Source organism: Streptopelia decaocto (genome assembly GCF_964273445.1).
Source record: "Streptopelia decaocto genome assembly, chromosome: 7".
In the NCBI taxonomy this organism is placed as follows: domain Eukaryota; kingdom Metazoa; phylum Chordata; class Aves; order Columbiformes; family Columbidae; genus Streptopelia; species Streptopelia decaocto.
In genome coordinates this window covers 22,109,771-22,125,835 of record NC_138661.1, presented here as the reverse complement: position 1 = coordinate 22,125,835, position 16,065 = coordinate 22,109,771, and the positions used below count along the sequence as shown (strand labels likewise).

General features: G+C 41.6%; 1 protein-coding gene across 1 annotated transcript in view; it reads right to left on the bottom strand.

Moving 5' to 3' along the window:
• STON2 (stonin 2) overlaps positions 1-10,719 on the bottom strand; it is a 78,106-nt gene extending 67,387 nt beyond the window's left edge. Inside the window, exon 1 of the mRNA XM_082057560.1 lies at positions 10,633-10,719. The gene's annotated coding sequence lies outside the window, so the exon portion shown is untranslated. The remainder of the gene's footprint in view (positions 1-10,632) is intronic.
• Between the last annotated feature and the right edge of the window lie 5,346 nt (positions 10,720-16,065).

Here is a 16,065-nt window from a genome sequence, read left to right as displayed (position 1 = left end):
CTGGTTTCTTCTTTTAAGTCTGAAAAAGTGAATCATACAAGAAACATGTGGTGCTCCCACTGAGCACCCTGGTTTACACATCTGATATCAATGCTTTCATATGTTTTTGCCTAAACTGTGCATAGACAAACTAGCCAGATGTATTCCATTCACCAAACCCTCCAAAAGCCACTGTACATTATTCGCCATTGTGAGGATTATCAAGGCATCGTCTTCAAGTTACCTCGCTGATGCAAAAAACATAATGCTCTATTATTAATCACCCTTGAACCAACTATGTCATTGCAGCCCAACATCACTGAAGGCAGCAGCACTCAAGAGGCAAACACAGATCACAAAGCCCTGCCTGTACCTAGCCTTCTTCCAGACTGGGATTAGTGACAAGTAAAACAGGGAAGTGAGTAAGTAATTGTAAATTTACTGGAATACCGTGCTGGATAAGAAACACTATTCTGGTAAATGCACATCGTGACTTGTATGAAATGCCATCCTGTTCTGCCGGGTACTAACATTCCAGCATTGCAACAAATTACTGCTTTACCAGTACTCACTGTTAAACTCAAAAACTGATCCTACCTCCATTAGTAAAAGGAGAGCCAGCATAATTCTTCCTGCACCTCAGGGCTGGTTTCAATTTCACAATTCATGTGACAGTTTATGCTAAAAGTTAGGTGAAAAAAAATGTAATTGAAAACGGTGAGTATAATTAGTTGCCATCAATCAGTATTGGTTTATCTCATTTTGGACTATGAAAGCTGGGGGGGTGGGGGAAGCACTGAAGCCTCAAACACTAGCCACATTCAAGACCAGGCAGAAACTGGATTCTGCAGACAGAGATGCTTCACTGTAGGCTGTACGCCTACAGAGAGGATGGGTATTCATCTAGCTGAGCTGTGAGTGCGCACAGAATGGGAGAACAGATTCAGACTGAGGGAAAAACATAGAATCCAACTGTGAAAGCATCAGGAGACAAGGACCATTGAAGAACTGATGCAGTCCTGAAAGAAAGCAAAGAAGTTTTCCTGTGCTGACTGTTGGCTCGAAAGGGAAATAGGAACACTGAGCAAAAAAGCCATCTTCTGTTCAAGCCTCCTCTGTATTTCCATATAGCTAAAAACTATATACATAAATAACTTCTATATAGCTATACTGCTATCTAACATCTTTTATAACTTCTAAGCTGTATGGGCATCACCTTTCCAAGGAACAGAGTTTAAAATAAGATTTTCACTATAGGGGAAATCCTGTTTGATGGTTATATATAAAAGCAGTCCTAAAACGTGAGGCTGTCTCCCAGTTTAAGGAATTCCTGCTTGATTCTTTAAAGTGAGACAAAAACCAATAATCTGGAAGAGGTATCCCAGGGTACAAGTCTGTCCTGGCACAGAATTCCTTGGATGATCCAACTGGTCTTTCCTCATTTCTAGTGTCTGGAGAGACAATTAAGATTATGCAACTTAGTGTGATGCTAGGACACTGCAGCCCTTCAGGGCAACCCACAAATATCACATTTGCTGTCACTCTCTTATTTTAGACACTCTAAATATAGGCCCATTAGACTCGATGGTGCTGTTTATCTAGTGTGATTACCCCTGTTTCAAGAGAATGAAAATCAATTCTGGAAAAAAAAAGATGCTTGAGCAAAGACTGAATTTAAAGGGACTCAGCATTTTATATACTATTACAAAAAAATCCTATATATAAAGTAGAAACAAAGATCTTGACAAGTCAAATTCACACATAGTACAAAGTAGTGTTTACATCACTATCGCCTAATAAATTTATGTTCAATTGTATTTTTCTAATTGTCAAAACATGAAATAATACATGGTATACTAGCATGATGTAGAACAGAGGGTATGAGAAAATCCTGCAATTTTTTATGTTGCTTGGGTTTGGATTTATTGGGTTTTTTTGTTTGTTTTTACTAACACAAACTAATAAGCAGTGTTAGTAAAAATAAAACATGTTTCAGGGGAGAAAAAAAGCTGCCGTTTTGTAGTATCTCTATCAGCAGGTCCATACTTAGACAGTAGGGTCCATTAGGTGACAGCAGAGGTATCATTCATTCCTTGGTGTTGTTTACTCACCTCTGGAAGTTCGCAGAGAACACAGCACAAGAGGTGGATTTCCTCTAGTGCAAAAGAGTAGAGCCTTCTGCTGACAATGAAGTTGAGAGTACTCTGTGCTCTGATTTCTAACTACCGATGCTTTGGCATTGTCTGGTTTGGCGAGCAGCGGCTGCTCATCCTTACGGCACTGCCCCTTTGATCGGCAGCTGTGCCTGTGTGACAGCAGGTGACCTGCTGCCTGCCAGAAAGGGAAGCCAAGACACAATGCCATCTATCTGCATGAGATCATGTAAGTGCCGCAGGAGCACACAGTGAGAGGTGGATCCCTGTGGCATATGGAGGCAGCAAACCACTCATATTTTATTAGACTCGGTATTTTGCTGAGGAAACTACAAGTGGATCCACTGCAAGTCTGAATACCAACAGGGGGCAAGAAGGACCAGCTGCACCTCCTGCTCAACAGCATCAAATGTTTAATACCAGCCTTCTTGTATGGCTTCCGTGAGATGCTCATCTTTTAATCTGACCATGAAGTCCAGTAACAAAGCATCCAGGGTGTTTACAAATACGTGCTATTATACACTGAAATTTATAGGAATCAGCTCCCACAGTGTGGCACAGTCCCTGGCTTCACAGTGCTTAGAATGGCTCAAACAGTCATTGCACTGATGCATTTGTGAGGCTATCAGCCAGGATGCCTGGCTTGAGCCAGTGGTACACAAATGCAGCAGGTCTATGTACTTCTATGTGGTATACACAGCAACTAAACAAACTGCTATTTATAGGCACATGAAAAAATCTCCAGCTTTCACACAGAAATAGGAATGTGATTTGATCTTTCAAAATTCCATGTTTTGAGGATATAGAATAATTCACATGGCTACACCAAATCAATACTTTAAAAAAGAAAACAAAACAAAACCAACCAAACAAAACCTACAGTGAGACATTTAACTATTCTTTCCTTCTCAGACAACTGACTCCTCAGTTTCAAATACCAGACATTTGTTTTATCATTAAACTACATAAAGTTTAGCTGCATTAGGTGACCAGCCATTCTATATATCTAGAAGTACGTTCTACTTACCTACACTTCCAAATCATGCATGCAGGAGCTAAAAGATGAAAGTCACATGGTAACGCAAGTGACATCACCAACACACTCAGCTCTCAACTGGACTTCGGTAACACAGTATCTTGCCTCCCAAATATTTAGGCAAGAATTTCATTCATGTTACATTCCTGGGTGCTGTCTGACATTATGTAACCCAAAGGTAATTTTCTTTAAAGGAAGGCATAGGGTCTGATTTATGCCTGACGTGGTTTGTGTTATCTGAGTGCTTTAGTAGAGCAACAGTGTAAAAAAAAAAAAAAAAAGTACGTATGTATATATAAATATATATAAAACCAACCCCAAACTCTCTCCACCCAAGCCCCTAGAAGTGACAGGATTACTGTTGCCTTGAAGATTCTGGGTTCTGGTCAGGAAAACAAAGCAGAATAATCTTAATGAAGACTTCACTCACTTCATCAAGAAATCACTATAAAGCACTGCAGACATGGAGGTGGATGCTGGGCACTCAAATAATACGAGCAAGGCCTTTATTCATTAAAAGGTTTGGAATCTGCATGTTCTCCTCTATGCAGTCCCTCTTAGGTGTCACCGCCGGCAGTGCGGGGTGTCTGGCAGCCCGGCTGCTTGCTGACCTCTCTCTGTTGTGGCCATGGAGGTAATGCAGCCAGATCCCCCCGCCTCCCCTCCCAACCTCCCGCAGCCGCTAGCAACCGTGGGCATTCCGCTCCTCAGCCCACAACACGTCTCAGCTGCACAGCATTATGATATGTGGAAATACCAGTTCCAGGCAACATCAACAGAGCATTGTAGCTCTCTTGCCAGTTCTGAGGAAGCTGAGTCCAGCCAACTTTTGGCAAAGGCTGCCCCACCCAGTGGACCAGTTTTGAAAGTGGGATGCAGGCATGTAGATTTTAGAATATTTGAGATATTTACCTTCCTCTTTTATTGAGGCACAGACCCTCAAAGGGAAGAGGACTCTCTGTTTCTGTCACCAGGACTGGCAGTGACTCACTGTGGCAGAACTGTAAATCTGACACCATCATAACTCACAAAGACACAAACAAAAGCCTGTTACAAGCTACTGAAAATTAGCAAAATTAGAAAAATGTCATTTTTTTAGGACAAAGTTCCTGGAAAAAAGGGATTAAAACTTGAAAGCTAGTGGCTGTTTCAGTGTCACAGAAGAGCCTCACGTGGCTGTTTGGAGCTGCAGCTCCCAAACGTCTGCAGCCACCCTCCATCAGTCTCAGCTCCAAGCGTTTTCATATTGGATTGAATATAGGGAGCATCCGCAATCTTTTCTGGTAAAGGGCGAATGCTGGTGCCAAACTCTGAATCCACATCAAGTGTGGTAAACTAATACAGCTGCCTCCATTCAGAGAGACTCGAACAATGAAACTGCAGAGGCTGGAGATGACTGACTTAGGAGGGGAAAGCCCAGATCTGCCCAATCTATTCTACCTCCATTTTACCCTCTTTGAGATTCTGGCAGTGAATACCCCCCCAAATTCCATACACCTATCAGCTGAGAACTTATTTCTTATGCTGAACTCATGTACCTTATAATTTGAGAACACACACTTGATGTTGCCACCATATATAATTTTTATATATGGGATGTAATTTTTAGCCAGGTAAGTATCTGAACTCTGGTGAACTGGAAACAGGAGCATTTCTGGTGGTAATTTTCTGTCCTCAGAAGCAGCTAGCAGTTAAACAGCAACTAATCATTAAACTTCATATGCCAAATTCTTCCCCACAGCTGTTCCATTGAAACTACTTCATAAGAAAATAAGCTGGCCTTGTGCTGTGGAGCTTGACCAGCTCAAGTTTCAGTTATGCGGCTAGTAATACTTTTTATCTTCAAAAATGCTTAGTGGTGCTTTTTCCACGTGTTTCCATCATCTGAACAACCACAAAACCAGCATGCAGTTCTATAAAATGGTACCTTCTGTTCACAAGAGGCCTCTGATTTTGAGGGAAAGAGAACAAAATTACTATATCGTATACTCACTGCCACACCACCCCCATTTTCAAAAGCAAATTAAAGATAATTCATTTCACAGCTGGCAAACCCAAGTGCCCACAGACAGAATTAGTTTCTATAAATATTCATATTTATAAGTGCCAACTAAAACTTGGCCTAAAAGAGTGTAACAAAACAAGAAACACAGCTCAGCAAGAAGTCAGCATTTCTCTCCAACTCACCAGGCAGGTCTGCTGCCCATGGACCAGGAGCTTCGCTTTCCATCTCAGCCCCAGAGCACACTGCCTGCTCCTTGAATATCAGGATAGTTTTGTACTACTAGAGCACCTTCATGGGAACCTGAAGCATTCAGCTGAGTTTTGTCCTCTGTTTCCAGCCAAAGGAACTGCGCTGAGACAGTTAAGTTACCTTAAATGCCATGTGATTCATCTTGCTTTATTAACTCTGGTCGCCAGAGTTAGACATGTGAGATAGTCACCTGATGCTCTGTTTACAGTCAATAGAAGGAACACAACACCTCCAGAGGATCCTTCCTCTGATCTATTTTAAAACGAGCTGAATCCCCTTCTAGAAAGCCGGTGGCAACTAACTTAGGCTTGCATGTCTTTTTCATGCCTAAATTAGGGCAACTGAATCATGGCCAAAAATAATATTGTACCAATACTCAATTTCCCCTTTCACTGATACACTGTCTTTGTGTAGATCAGTCCCGATCGCATGCGCACATACACACATTCACTTCCAGGACACTTTCCAAGCTGCTTTTTGGCTCCTTCCTTCATCACTTCTAAGGCTGCTATTTGTTTCTTTCCAGGACTCTTTCCTAGGAGTTTCACCGAGTTTGTCTTTGCAGAGGGATATGTCTGCAACAAAGCTTAAAAGCCACATTTAATATCCAAGATAAATTACTTTCTACAATAAAGCACATTAGTAGGGCCACAATTTGTCTATCTCACCTTCCCTGTCAGTATCAAACACAAAACTGCCTCACCCTGTAAAGAATGAATAAGAGGCACTTCAGCAGTGGTTTGATGCTCAGAGACTTATTTCTAATTTTGTATGAATGTGCTTGAGCGATATGAGATGAAACCACTAAGCACTGATTTTAAAGTAAGGGCACAACTCATCAAGATGTTCATGTAGCACGACTGCTTCAGTAAATAAAAGTGTAAAATTCAAGAAAGTGTTGTACTTATTTCTAGACATGTCACTGCAGTGGACTGATAAACTTCAGTGTATCACTGCTGAGAAAGTATTTTCAACATTTTAGAAAATAATTTACTATCAGAAAATTACCTATTGAAGGATTTTCAGGATGGGTGAGGGCAAAAGCTCTTTAATTTTAAGGCTCCCTTTCACCAACTGTATATCTACTGAATTTATGTTTGAGAAACCTATACATTTCAGTAACCATCTTCCGACAATACTATTTTCTACTAATAAAGCACTATTTGTTTCTATAGCTATCTAAGGGACACGTCTTCTCTTAACTTTTTTAACATTAGGCTATCACGTTTGTATTTTCCCCTCATATTTTTCTGTAAATACATACTTAGGATTATGTTATATTTAATTAACTGAAAACAAGTTGCTCCAGATGCTATATCCTAAGTTTAGACTATCAAGCACTGTAAAGCCCCATCAATAGCAGCAGAGCCATAGACTGAAATACTTGGCATTAAGGGCACAGCTTTCACACTACTTTTTTGTGGCTTTTTACTTCCAATTATCTCTAATCTGACCCTGTGGACTGAATCTGCATTAGCACTTGGAGCACATTCAATGAGTGCCTGTAGGTCTGGCTCAAAGAAACCAAACAAAACCAGTTTATGTACTCTGCGATGCAAACTGAAGTGCAATAATTGCAGACGATCGGGACATTCATTTCAAAAGTGCATTCCTGTCCTAACTAATCCACTAACATATTTGCAGACATAGTTTTTCAGAAAAGAAGGGAACACCAATGCTTGCCCCTGGTATCTCCGCAGGACCACACTTTCCCAGGTTTTTTCAGTCTCGATCTCTGAAATTTTATGCCCTTAAATTATGGAAGAAATAGGACCTTCCACACTCGTCACCTTATTTGTACATTTAAAAAACAAACAGTGAAAACTGACCACAGAAGTCAATAGGGCATTTGTAACCCCTACCTGGGAAGCAATCTTACCCATACAGACACCTTCAGATGGATCTCTGGCCCTATTTGAGATCCTGTCAAAACCTTCACTGTCTACAAGAAGCAAATATTTAACCCCTAATGACTGCAGATGTATGAGCTGAGCTGTAAGGCTTCTAGTTGTACTTCAAAGGACTCAAATTCATCTGGTCACTATTACAGCCATAATCCTGAAGACGACACATGCTCATACCCAGCGCATACAGAGATAGTCATTCCTTCCTTGAGGTTAACCACTTGGAAGTTATTACATTCATTAGCAGAACTTGCAACTCTTTAAGAAACCATCCAGCATGGTTAGACTCCTAAGAAAATGCCTTAAGAAATCAGAGGACAAAAAAAAAAGAAATCTGGTTTTGCCATTGAGGACTTTACAGATTTTAATTTTTATAATGCAATTAATAGTGCAGACAGATTGCCCAAGGATTGCCTTCTTTCCTTGCTGACTGCAGAGACAGCTTAAGTGATTAGATTAGATACATCCAACTTTAGGATAGCCAACATCACATTAGAAGATTGCTTCTATCATTTGAATCCTTATAGATCTATAGCTTATTTCCTGATTTTTTTTTCCTTCTACTATCAAAGAGAAAGCTAACGTACTGTTGAAAAGCTTCTGACTGAGGCCAAAACCTTTACTTTGTGCCTGCCCTTAGGAACAGGGCTTTTCAACAATCTAAAATTATCTTATTTTGTTAGCTGATTGGCAAAAAGCATTGACAGGTGCTCTGCACAAAGCCTAAGCGCAATACTTGGGTTAAAAGCTGCAGGAGGACATGGTACTAACAGAAGCAGAGTGTCAGAGCAGGAGATCTACAAGCTCTGATCTTGTAGCTGCTGCCACCTTGGCAACTGCCTCGCTGACTGGAAAAGCCATCTCTTCTACAAGGGCAACAGAAGCCTTGCAGAGCACAACATCTTGAGAGATTTGTAACACGCATAAATACCATTTCTCATCTTCATTTGCTGATGCCAGACTTGAGACAGCTGAAAATCAAGAACTCTATAAACACGATGTATTTAGCCCACTCACAATATGGTTTTAACCCCCACACAGTCTGGGTTTCTCAACCAGGCAACTGTACCAGCTGCCAGTTCTCAACAAGAAAGCTGGGAAGGCAGCAAACCAAGGGCTCAAGATGGGGAGCTGGCCACTGCTGAGATGTAGCTGTTGCTTTTTAACCTTGTGTCCCTTGGGCTGTTGCCTAAACCAACCTCAGAGCAGGGTACTAATTATGCAACTGACGTAATGGGGTATCAAAGCAGCTCATGTAAAGGAGAGACATGCAGTTAAAGACCAAACTATGTTGTTAACTCATGAATCATAAGAAAGGATAACTAGTCAAAATTGCAATATAGTGCAACTTGTGAGAGAAAAAATATAATATCTGAACTTTTCTCTTATTGAGATGTTTAATGGTCATGCTCTTGACAGCATTAATATTTTAAAAATAATTTAAAAGCTACAATTACAAAAGAGCAGCCATCACTAAACTTGCCAGCTGTATTCCTATATCTATGGAAAAAGGTAGTTTAGGTCTGCTTGGGAGTTATTGCTACTTGCTTTGTGCTTGAGATCTCCATAGGAATAGAATGAAAAGCCTTTAATGTTATACGTAAACGTATACCTGAAAAAAACGTGATATAACAGATTAAACGTAATTCTTAGCAAATACCACTTCATGTTGTAATCAATCAAAAACTTATTGGAGAAGAGGGAACCTAGCCATTTGGAAACTACAGGCTTAGGAAAGTCCTGTGCATTGCATAACCCATATAATATATCTCACCGGAGACCAGGAAACTGCTCTTCAGGCTTATTTGTGATAACACAAACTTCATTTGATAATATAAACCTGTTTATCCGGAAAATCTCAAGGCAAAGTCCAGATCTCACTTGTCTGTGTAACACAAGGTATGTTTCAGTCATCTTGGCAGAGAAAACAAAAAAAGAAATCAGTCACATGAGTGAACATAAACATTTTGCAATCAACTGGTTGGTTGAAATTTACTTGCCCAAACTAGTAAGTTTATAAAAGACACGTTTCACAGAAGACAAGAATGGTTCATAGCTGATTCACAAGTAAGAAAGAAAATGTTTGCCAAATTTCTGCCTTGACAATATTAAAAATGCCCCTCAAGCCAATAATGTGAAGTTTTTCCAAGGATAATTCCCAGCGAAAGGCCCAACTAAGTACAGGAAGATGTGAGCTGAAAAGCATCACCTGCTTTAGTCAAGCAATTGAGCATTTTTTTAAACTTGTTTCTCTCTGAAAAACTGAAGTCTCAAAAAAGATTAAACCACAGGACAAAAATCAGGAACATTTATTATGGCCAATTAGTCAACACAACAACTAACGAAAAATGGAGCTACAGTACAGAAAGGATATTAAACACATGAGCTACACAAATGTGCAGGGAAGGGGCTGACTGGTCATATATCAACACAAAAATCCATGCTGCATGGAAACAGATAATTTGAGTTTTTTTAACCTATAATTTATGTAGTGTATTCACGCGAGACGACAGAAAGATGAGTGGTGATCTCTCTTTGCCTTTCAATATCTTAACCACAGAAAAACATTTCAAAATCAGCACAATTCGGCAGACTCAAGAAAGGAAAAATCCAAAACATGAGTAATTTGCACAGAGCAGCTGAGGGGTAGGTGGATACAAGCAGCTTCCACATGCTGCTGTTAATGACTCATTAACCCTTCCGCAGCCGCTGGTGCTCGCACGGGAACACAGCGTGCATTATCCCAGCTAACAGAGGAGCGCACTCATTTGGGAGGAGATGGCTGGGGGGTTGCTAGGATGCCTGTCACAAACAGCCGTCATGGTAAACATCCAGGAGGGAGGGTGTAAGGACCAAGGAGGGCCAGGTTGAAACATGGTCCCGGTGGTTCCGGCTGGGAGCGGTGCCAAGAGCCCCGGCCAGGGACTGGGGCTGGAGGACGGAGGGGCAACTTCAGCCCCGCTGGGGCTGCACCTGGGGACAACCCCTCGGGCCGAGCCGCAGAGGAGGAAAAGCTGCGGCCAACGCACCGAGGGGAAGGCAGCAGCTCCAGCTCCGCCAGCAGGACCACCTGCCTTGGGCTCCAGTTTCCCCGGCTCCGGTTTCTGGGTGTCCCCAGCCTGCCGCTGCGGTAGCGCTGCCCGCAGACGCGCTGCCCCTTCCCCAGCCGCCAGCGAGAGCGCGGGGACGCGCACCCTCGTCCCCGCGGGGGCCGGCCGGGCGGCCCCGGGCACGCAGCTCTCCCCGGCCCGCGCTCGCTGCCAGCTGCGCGGCCGCCCCCCGGCCCCCGTCAGGTCTCGGACATACCTGCCGCCGGCGGCCCGGGCGCTCCGCGGGGCAACGGTGCCGCCGCCCGCGCTGGCGGACAGCGCGCTGAGGGGAGGGGAGGGGAGGGGAGGCGGCGGGGCGACCCGGGCCCGCCCCCCCGGGGCAGTGGCAGCGTGGGGCCGCTGCCATTGGGCGCTCCCAGGCGGCGCGGGGGACCGCGGCGCCGCATTGGCCGGGGGCGCCCGGGCCGGGCCCGCCCTGCGGGGCCGCGCTGCTCCCGGTGCGAGCGGCAGCCGGCGGGGGCAGCTGCCGGTGCGGCCGCAGAGGGGACGCGGGCGAGGGGCTGAAACACGCGGTTATTTCTCTTTTCCCGGAATTCGCGCATTTAAATATCTTCATGGCCTGCTTTTAAATACGATTCAAAGTCAACGCTCAACGCGGTTACCTACTTGAGGGGTAACCTCCTCTTACAGAAACGCAAAAGTAAATGTAAACGTGTAGGTAAAAAATGTAATACAATAAATCACTCTGATCAGGGTCATTCAGCTGGCATTCTTAAATGCGTAAGTGTGAGGAGTTATTTGTAACTGATGATTCTGATAATAATTAATAAGTGTCCCAATGCTTTTGTTAGACGGGGATGAATTTCAAAGATCAGCAAATATCCCCCCTTCCCCCGTTATGTATTAATCAGGACTGATAAAGCCAAATGCAATACCAGTGAACCGACTTGTTTTTAAGCTGTTAAGTTGTAGTAGTATTACAGACCTAATAATATAAATTAAAACATTAATCTTACTTCTGCCTTTAAAGATTTCAGATCGCAATTTGCATATTCAAATGTCTGTATGAAGGCTTTCATTTCTAACCCTATACCACAACTGCAAGGCTGCTAACGAAAGGCAAGTTATGGAAAAGGAGGAGGCGCCCCACACCCAGCAAGGTGAGCGCCCTGGGTACCTGTGCACCCAGCAGCAGAGTCAGGGCTCTGCAGAGCTGCGGAACTGACAAGACACCAAAGAGCTTCCCAGAAAATGGAACCTTGCAAACTGAGAAATGTTAATTACCTTAACATTCACATTAAATGTTATCATAACGGCCGTAATTAGTATTTGGGACTGGCTAAATATATATATATATATATATATATATTTTACACAAGTTTAACTCTTCTGCAGGTGAACTAACAGTTTTTAAAGTGCTCTTGTGAAACACAGGGCAAATCTCAGCTAAAAAGATAACTAGGCAATTATGAGAACTTACGTTACACTTGGCAGTTTGGCATATCTGGGTCACCTGATTTTGCCTTGAAGGAGCTTTCAAAGCAGTTTGGAGGTTTACCATGGGCAGACACTACTCTGCAGACATGCATTAAAACGTACATCGCCTCTCAAAGAAAAAAAACAGAGCCCCTGCGATGCAGGGCTGGGGGCGGGGAACGTCCTCCGGCACAAAGCGTTGACACGACTGCCGGCTGGAGGTGGTGGGGAGAAAATACCACGGAAAACAACACACAACGCGAACATTTCCAAACAGCATTTGCCGATCATGCCTGGTCTTCTCCAGCAGTATAAAATACCCATTTCCCAAACAAAACTAGCCATGAAAAATATGTTTAGTTGCACATACTGCCCGTGGACCAAGGCGGATTTAGGCTGGTAGCCACGCTCATGTACATGTGTGAAAGGTTAATCACAGCAAGGACATTGGCTAGTTCTGCTCAGGTACAACTGGTGTCTTTGTTTCTTCTCATAATTAATGTTTGAGCCTGAGGAACTCAGATTAGTTTTCTAATTATTTCCCTCTATCTTCAATAAATCCAGGATCCAGACGTCATTGACCTCTGATGTACTGGCCTGGGAGGGACCCTGACTAGAAAAAGACTCCAAGGCCATCAATCCTTTCCTGGTTTTGGTCAAGTCCTGAACACCCTTTTTTTTTTCTTTCTTTCCCTTTTTCTTTTCCTCCATTGTTTTCTGAACAACAGCATCAGGCTCAGCCATTAGGGAGTAACTTTTCACAGCTGTACTATGAGCCTGTAGTCAAAAAGGCAGCTACAAATGCAACCAAGAGTCCAACAGTGGCAGTGGTTGCCATTGCCTTTGCTCAAGTCCACAGCATGAATTTCATCAATCAGGTTGTAATGGAGACTCAGCACCAGAAATATGTTATGTTTCCCTCCTTGCTGTCCTTTACTGATAGCCTTTAGAAGGTTTAAAGGTGGATGAAAAGGATATTTCTTAATTTAAAACTTTATTAAAAGAAAAAGGCTTGCATATAACATATTGCTTTTTAAAGCACTTTTCCCTCTTAAATGTAGATGGATTAGCAGGCTTAAGCTGGCTCTAGTACCAATTACTTTTTCAGATATTAAGTCAATTGAAGTTCCTGTATTTGATATCCTTCTAAAATAAAGGGGGGGGAGGGGAAAAGATTATTTAGAACATTTGATTCTCTTAAATTACTTATTCCATCAAAGTTACTACACCATCACCACAGCATTGGACAGCTCTGTTTATTACTGCTATTCTATTTGGGTTTGTAAGAGATTTTACTGTTTTGTTTCCAAGCTACTTTTACTAATAAGATCTCAAATGGAACAACTGGCAGGTAACATACCTGTTACAGGTTCTTATGTTTTCCTAAGTGGGAGGACACTTTTGGTCAGTCCTGAAGTGGTCACACAGCTGCACTAGATGGCCCATTGCAACTGGATCTATTACATCAGAAAATAAATTACTCCATTTGAATAATTATACATTAAATTTCTGTTTGAAAACTGGTATTCATGTGATAGAAACAGAACTCCTCTTCCCTCTAAATCAGGAAAAAAAAAAATAAAGTCAAACATACTCCAAAGAGTCTGGTTTGCCTATTTCAAATAGTTTGGGTTTGAGGAACAAAGATTATGTCCTTCCATTTTCTAGAATATGACATAACGTTGCACGCTAACCATGAAAACACAGCATTCTATTGCTGGTATTACAACCTCTGTTGAAAATGTATTTATGATGAGATTCTACAGGGTTAGAACATGTGAGATCATAACTATAAACACATGTACCGAGTAACTAAAGCTAGAATGATCCCGATTCTAATTTATTTTGAACATACATATCACCTGATTTTTTGTTCTTTCAACTTGGGAAACAATTAGTTTTTAGTATTAGGAAATATTAAATATTAATAAATATTAATGAATATTTATAATAGTAATATTATGAAAAAAATTATTCATGGAAAGAGTTGTCGGGCATTGGAAGAGGCTGCCCAGGGAAGTGGTGGAGTCACCATTCCTGGAGGTGTTTAAAAAGTGTTTAGACAAGGCTCTTAGGGACATTAGTTCAGTGCTAGTGTTAGAGGTTATGGCTGGACTTGATGATCCCGAGGGTCTCTTCTAACTGAAATTATTCTATTATTCTAATATTTCATTATAAAGATGATAATAATAATTCACTACGTCTTGGAAAACTCTAAACTATGCTATTTTATTCCCATATAAACCAACACTGAGTCTCACGCAAGCTTTACTGCAGATTTAACTGAATTACACCAGGTAACAGAATGAAATATATCTCATTGTATTGATGAAGTGATAAAGTGCCAGTGCAGCCTCTGGAGAGTGATTTTTAACCCTTAGTGGTATCTCAACAGAGGCCCAAATCAGAAGTGTGCTAACACACTTTCAGGATTTTTTACCTATCCGGACTTGCTTCCATGACTAAGTCTGTATTTCACATATTCTTTGCACTGTATGACAAAGAGTGCGGCCTCAGAGGAGTGTTTGTTCATACATGCTGCTCAGCCCACGGGCTGATATTGTCACCACACAAAGAGCTGTAAGAGAAAATAAATGGGTTGTGCCAAAGCTTGTTTGCTTCCCTACCTTGTGTACACGTGGATGCATGGGAGCAGTCTCTGCTCCAGCTGATACAGGCAAGCTGGGAAGATCGTACTGCAGGAGAAGTTTGGGTATTTGTACACCTCAGCTATGGCAAGATTAGTTTAAAGCCAACAGCTCTGGGACAGAGGTGCTGTTTCCAGCATGGCAGGCCATCACCTTCTTTTCCCATCCACAGACAGGGCATTTACTCCAAGGAAAGAAATTGCTCAGCTGTCCAGGAACCTTTGTTTTGGCACGTAACAGAGAACCCAAGTAATCAGTAGCTGCAAAGCATGTTCTGCCTGCCATTCGAGCAAGTGAAGAGTTTGCAGAATAGCAGTGTAAAGAGTGTTATGGCTACTGGAGGAATTTGGAAGCATCAAATGCTTATTGTGAGAAGCAAAGGGAGAGTTACAGACTTAGCAAACTTGTTCGTTTACATAATATGAAAAACTTCTTTCCTGTAGATGGAAGAAAGGCTTTCTGATTTGGCATCTAAAAATCCTGAGGAGACAGTGGAAATGAATATTTTATTTTTCGTGTTTAGATAAGGAATAGTAGATTAAATTGATGTAGTCTATCTTGTGTTCTAGCACATCCCACAGTACCAAAGCGAGGACTAATGAGACACTAGAGTTGAAATGTTAAAAAAGGGGATTTGTTTATACTTTATTTTTTTCTGCCAATTTTCGGTATTTACCATAGAGTTTTTCAATTTTCAGCCAAAGTATTATTTGCAAACTCTTTACTCTGAAAGCTACGTTTTATGATGCTGAAGTAGTATCACCAGAAACATTTAAAAGTATTTCCTATCAATGTATCTTTTGGAATTGAACTAAGAATGACAGATGTAGTGAAGAGCAAACTTTTTGATGCCTGTAAACTGAAAAGTAATAATTAGGTCTCAAAACAAAGTAACAGAAAGAAATTTTACACGTGCAAAAAAATTTAAATATTTTTTTGTATCTCTATGGATCTTTTCAGTGAATATACAAGATACCAGAGTAGGCAAACATGGTTAATATACAGCATTTGCTAAAACATTTGTCAGTTGAGAGATAATACGTTAATGAAGAAACCCTTCTCTCTTGCTCTATTTAGGGAAGTTCCTACCTACTTGCACCCTGGGCCTCCAGATTTCTGGTAGGAAACTCAGTAAGGTTGTTTGTTTAGCAAAGGGGCAGGAAAAGCCAACACAGCTGCGTGCAGTGAGATCACCATGTTTATCTCACTGGGTCTGAATTCTCTTACTCCAGTCACCTCCCTTCTGTGCAATGTTTCCCAGATTTCAACAGTCATGTCAGACTCAAAAGTATTTGCAAAATATATTAAAACCCTGAGTTATCCAATTGTAGATGAACATTTGACTTTACACTTTAGATTCCACAATAAAATGTATACATGTTTTGGTGTGGCTATTTATCCTAATGGACTGTCCATCCCTATAATCAATTTGATGGATGGATGGTTGTCCAAGAAGTATCCTTTTTAAAATCCAATGTTACAAGCTGTAAACTGGAACATGCCACATATTGCTTTAGCTGATGTTAAAACTACCATAATAATGACTTTAAAGTGTATGAAGTGTC